Source organism: Lynx canadensis, chromosome D1 (genome assembly GCF_007474595.2).
Source record: "Lynx canadensis isolate LIC74 chromosome D1, mLynCan4.pri.v2, whole genome shotgun sequence".
Taxonomy (NCBI): domain Eukaryota; kingdom Metazoa; phylum Chordata; class Mammalia; order Carnivora; family Felidae; genus Lynx; species Lynx canadensis.
This window is the reverse complement of record NC_044312.2, coordinates 92,014,125-92,020,091: the sequence shown is the minus strand read 5'-3', so window position 1 is coordinate 92,020,091 and position 5,967 is coordinate 92,014,125. Positions and strand designations below refer to the sequence as shown.

The following is a 5,967-nucleotide window of genomic DNA, read 5'->3' as shown; positions in this document are numbered from 1 at the left end:
CAGAATGCATATGATACAAGGATTAGAATTTGACTGCCTTTCACAGTGGCTTCAACCTTTGTATTCACAACATGCTTATTTTGGTTTTTACTTTTTTATGTTTTCATAGAGGGAGCATGTACACAGATTTCAATTAATTATTACCTTCAGACCGTAAAACATTGTTATAATTAAATCATATGCATACCTTTTCAATTTTTAATTTATATGTATATTTATTCAAATGTTAACTTGAATATATACACTATGATGTTAAATATATATTTATCAAATTATTATTTATTTTTTTAATGTTTATTTATTTTTGACAGACAGAGACACAGACTAAGTGCAAGGCAGGGGGCAGAGAGAAAGGGAGACACAGAATCCAAAGCAGGCTCCAGGCTCTGAGCTGTCAGCACATAGCCCGATGCGGGGCTTGAACCCACAAACTGTGGGATTATGACCTGAGCCAAAGTCGGACACTCAACTGACTGAGCCACCCAGGCGGCCTTATATAATTATTTTTAATAATATAATGGATATTGGTGGACAGGGGCCATGCTAATTTTCTCTGTATTGTTCCAATTTTAGTATATGTACTGCCAAAGCGAGCACTGATTTTGGTGAAATTACTGTGTGTCAAGTTAAAACATTACCAACAACTTGAATCTAGATATTTATGCCTTTTTCTTATCCACTTGTCACCACCAAGTGGTAAGGTATAGTCAATTTGTTTAATGTTAGCTCGCTTTTTAATGTATTTTTAGTATACACATATATTTCTTGGCCTTGCTTTTTAAAGAATATGTAGTCTTATGTAAACTGCTTTTTAAAAATTTTTTCAAATGTTTATTTTTGAAAGAGAGAGACAGACAAAGCATGAGCTGGGGAGGGCCAGAGAGACAGAATCGGAAGTAGGATCCCGGCTCTGAGCTGTCAGTACAGAGTCTGATGAGGGGCTTGAACTCACGAACCATGAGATCATGACCTGATCTGACATCTGACACTTAACCTACTGAGCCACCCAGGCGCTCCTGTAAACCTGCTTGTTTTTTTTTTTTATATCGCATTATGACATTAAATTTCATATTTTACATGGAACATTAATTCAATAATATTCACTGCTGTATAATATTCTATTGAGAATGTATCACAATTTATTATTTCTCCTGTCAAAAGACATTTCTGCCATTTCCATATTTATTGCTATTATGAATTATGATGCTATGCATATTTTTATATATATCTCACAGGACACAAATGCCAAAATGTCTTTGTATATATACTTGGAAGCAAAACAAGGTCAGAGGATATTTGAATATTTAAATTTAAAAGAATGCCACACTGTTTTCTAAATTGCTTGGATCAACCATCAGTTTTTAAGAAATCCATATGCTTACTAATATTTTTCATTAAGTTTTCCAGTTGAATGGATATAAAATGGTAATTAATATAAACATTCCATATATTCATTGGCCATTAATATTGTTTCAACTATAAATGGCTTGCTAATATCTGAGTACATTTTTATTGAGTTGTTTATATCATTCTTATTTATTATTGAGGATATTGAGGATACAGATATTTATCTCTATCTTTAGCTATATCAGTTCTATATGCCACAACTGTCTTCTCTAATTAATGGTTTACCTTTATATTTTCTTTAATGCCCTTTTGGCAAATGTAAGTTTTAAGTTTACTTTTTAAGAGCATTTTCTTTTTGTGCTTAATTCTTCTGTATCTTGATGAAGAAATCTTACAAAAATCTAATAACACATTCTTTAAAAACTCAACTGTTATTTGGCCTTCATCAAGGTCATAACAGCAATTAAATAGACAAAGGAAGTCTCTTCAACCAATAGTGTTGAGATGACATCATATTAAAAAATAAATAAAAACAGAAACTTTGGCCCCTATGTAATGTCTTACATTGTAAGACAATTATTTTGAAATGTGTCATAGAGGTAAACATAAAAGCTAAAGCTATATGGTTTCTAGAAGAAAATAAGATAATATCTTCACAATTTGGTAGTAAGCAAAAATTTCTTAGAACTCATAAAGTACTAACTACAGAAGAAAATTAATGTTAAAGTAATAATGATAAAAAAATAATAAAGGCATGTAAAGCATAGTGTTTCTAATTTGCTAGTCTGAAGATTTTCAAGTGGCAAACAAAACAGCTAAGCAATTAGCAACAGTCCAAGAGTAGGTAAAAACATAACAAGGTTCATCAAGGGGAGTACTGGTCAGATATATGACCTTGAGTTCTGTCTACCGAGCAGAGCGACCATATGTCCACTTTCAGTTCTGCATAGCTGGTGCTGAGTTTGAACAGGTGCAATATCCCAGTGGATGCCACTGCATTCCAGTTTAGATGAACCATCCATGAAAACAGGCTCAGGCATTTAGTAGAGCCTCTGTGAACCCAGGGCCCCACTGAGCCAGCAGATTTGCTTTAGGCAGTAGAAAGGAGGACAAAGCTCCCCCAAAAGGGATAGCTGCAACTTCTTCATGTAAAAAGCCAAGATGTTGAAGGGGCCAAAACACAACTGTACTCATGAATATGCCATTTCCACTTTCCAAGTGAGTTTTAGTGGACTCTTCCAAAAGGGGACATGCCAAAAGGGGATTATCAGGCTAAAGAGTCATGAGGCCTCTTGCATCAAACATTCATGTCAACAAAAGCACAGTAGCCATCTAATAGCTAGTTTCCAAAAGGGATACACCCTATAGCAGAGTCAGGGAAGTGATGAGTCAGAAACACAAAGAAGATCTCAGGATAAAGGATGACATCCTTTGCCAAAGGTTCCCATTGGCAAAATCATATGCCATGGAAACATGTTGCTCAAAGTGATCATTTGGGTTGTGGGGCTCCAAATGTAAACAGCATGTAAACAGCTTGTTAAACAGTTTCCAATGAAGCCTTTGGTTTGGTCCCCACTCGAAGGATGCTGATTTGAGGTTAGCCAATGTAAGAAACCAAGTAGAATGCCCACGTGAGGCATACTGTCTCCAAAACCTAAAAGTCAATAAGGTCTTGGGTAGCCTTTTCAGTAATATTGTTGAATAAAGAGAAGCAATTTTCCCTGAATGCCAGAGAAACTGAGATTTGTGACCCTACCCACATAGTGCCAAGAGTCTTCACTCGGTAAGTGGGTCCCTGAATTTTTGTCAGTTTATCACTCACTCCTGCTGATGGACGTGTGAAAGCACTGCAGTCAGGACCTTTGGGCGTGACAGTTCTAGCTTGCCAATGAACAGGGAATCACCCATATAGTGAAAGCTTTGCACATCAGAATGTAGAGACATTCATGCCAAATCCTGACCACAGGTGGGGAATGACAGAAGTTTAGATAACCCTGCAGAGTAATGTAAATGTATATTAGAGGCTTTGCGACATGAATGCAAATTAGTCTTGGTTCTTGGGTGCCTTTGGGATAGAAAACAAGTGTTGGCAATGTTGAAGGCATTATAACAAGTGCCATTAGTTCCTGCAATCAATATCTACAAAATAATATAACAGTATTATAATAATCATAATATCTACAAAAACTGGGAACACAGGAGCAAGAATGGAATCCAATTGGCTTTGTTGCGTTAGATTCCAACTCCTGTTGGCTTTACAACTGATGGCACAGGGCGTAGTACTGCAGTCTTGAATCTCCTACTACCTGTGATGCATAAAGTCCTTAATCAAGGCTGTGATTTCTCTTTCTCTTCCTCAGATACTGTATTGCTTCCCTTATACCAGCTGCATGAGGACAAGGAGACAGATTGACTTATGTCCCTCACTACCAGTTTTCTACATGCCACAGTCTCTGAACAAGCAAATCCCCCCTTGACTGTATAAGCATTCACAGTACAAGCATGTGAAACAATAGAAATAGTGTATGAGCGGTGGAACCACAAATAATATTAAATTGGCCCATTTGCCAATAGGTCATTTTATCAGTCTTAGAAATCCAATCTAGGGAAGTTTAAGCATGTATACTTGTCAATGCCTCGTTTATGGTTTCCCAAAGGTTTTTGTTTGTCTGCTTATTTTTATTCCTGTCTCGGGGAAATCTGAGAGGGTCAAAGCTTTGTTATAGCAGCCAGGGCCCAACGCAGAAACAAATGAGCAAAATCTCTCAGACTTTCACAGTTCATGTGTGGGCGGCTCTATGGTTGGCATGGTAACCTGCAGAAGAGGCCCAGCTGCTACCATTTTTCCTGACCAAGCAGCAGGTGCCTCAAACCCCCTACTCCCCAAACTTGCAAGGAACTAGCCAAAAATTTAGTAACTGCCCTGGTTCATGCCCAGAGAAGCTGCAAATAGCCCTCCTTCCACTAACGGTGCGGGTGTGTGTCTTTATAAATATGTCCTGAAGTAGAGGTGGGCAGGTGAGGGTCTCCACCATCTGTACAAATCTCTGCCAATATAATGGATGGACTTGAGCACGACTGCCAGCTTGGTGAGAAGTCACCCTACCTGCAGGAGAGTTAGCAGCAATCAGGGCACCGTTTAGACAGCTGTCTTTAACCTACTTTCCAATACACAGCCTGCAAACATCTCACCAATGTCTCCTTATAAACACACTTGATAACCATACAATTTGATCAATGCGTTTGCTGCTGGTTCCAATGTACCTCCCTCATACCTCATAAAAAACTTCATTTTTCTTTTCCAGAAATGTGTGTCTCGTCAACATCTAATCCCTGGTACCAAACTACCAAGAACTGTGAAGTGTTTGAGACTCTGCCCTACCTACAAGGTCACAACTAAGCCTGCCTTGGCTTCATGGGCACTAGAAGAAAACACAAGACTTCCAGGTCAGAGCAATGAGCCAGAGTATTAGCACTTGCGCCAATTTTCTAAACCTCAATTCCCACACAGAGTGATGAAAAGAGTCAGGTGACACCTGCACATGCAGGTTATATTAGAGGAGAGAAACCCTGAGCTTAGGGAACCTGAATCTTAAACAATGCCCTGGAGGGGGCCGTTTCTTTGTTATAATGGACAGGAAGCAAACCTACCCTTTGCTCCAGAGGTGGATGCTAGTTCTATTTTCCAAGGCTTTTCAATATGCAATATTAACAGAGTAGTCCAGAACAAAAGCAGTCAGTACCTCTGCTTTCAAAACATGTTCAGACATCTGTGGAAAATCGTCACCCAACACTTTGATAAACACTTTGGCCTTATCTACAACTTAGTTAAACATATCTCTCCCTATAACCCAGCAATTCAACTTGTAGGTATTTATCCAAAGGAAATGCAAATGAATGTCTATAAAAGGCTTGTACTAAATGATTATAGCAGCTTTATTCATTATTAACCAAACATCTCACCTGTACATCAACAGGAGAACCGATAAACAGATTGTGGCATAGTCATACAATGGGGTACCACTCAGCAGTGGGTAGAACTTAAAAATATTCTTTGGAGTTACAAAAGCAAGAATGAGTACATATAATTTCATTAATATGTGCTTCTAGAATGTTGAAAACTAATTTCTAGTAATAGAAATAAAGTTTGTAGTTATTAGGAGGTTTAGTCTGGGATCAGGCATGAAGGAACTTTCTGGGGTGACATATTTATCAAAATTTATCTAAGTATACATTTAAGATCTATACATCTACAGTGTATAAATTATGTGAAATTAAAACAAATTAGCTTTGACATTTAAATGTTTAATTTCGGGGCGCCTGGGTGGCGCAGTCGGTTAAGCGTCCGACTTCAGCCAGGTCACGATCTCGCGGTCCGTGAGTTCGAGCCCCGCGTCGGGCTCTGGGCTGATGGCTCAGAGCCTGGAGCCTGTTTCCGACTGTGTGTCTCCCTCTCTCTCTGCCCCTCCCCCGTTCATGCTCTGTCTCTCTCTGTCCCAAAAATAAATAAACGTTGAAAAAAAAAATTAAAAAAAATAAAAATAAATAAATGTTTAATTTCTCTGAAACTAATATTTTTGTATCAAGTCTGGAGTTTGATTTATAAAAACAACCATGTTG

The 5,967-nt window shown here is 38.1% G+C and overlaps 1 pseudogene; it reads right to left on the bottom strand.

Moving 5' to 3' along the window:
• Positions 1-496: 496 nt before the first annotated feature.
• LOC115526597 lies at positions 497-597 on the bottom strand (annotated as a pseudogene).
• Between the last annotated feature and the right edge of the window lie 5,370 nt (positions 598-5,967).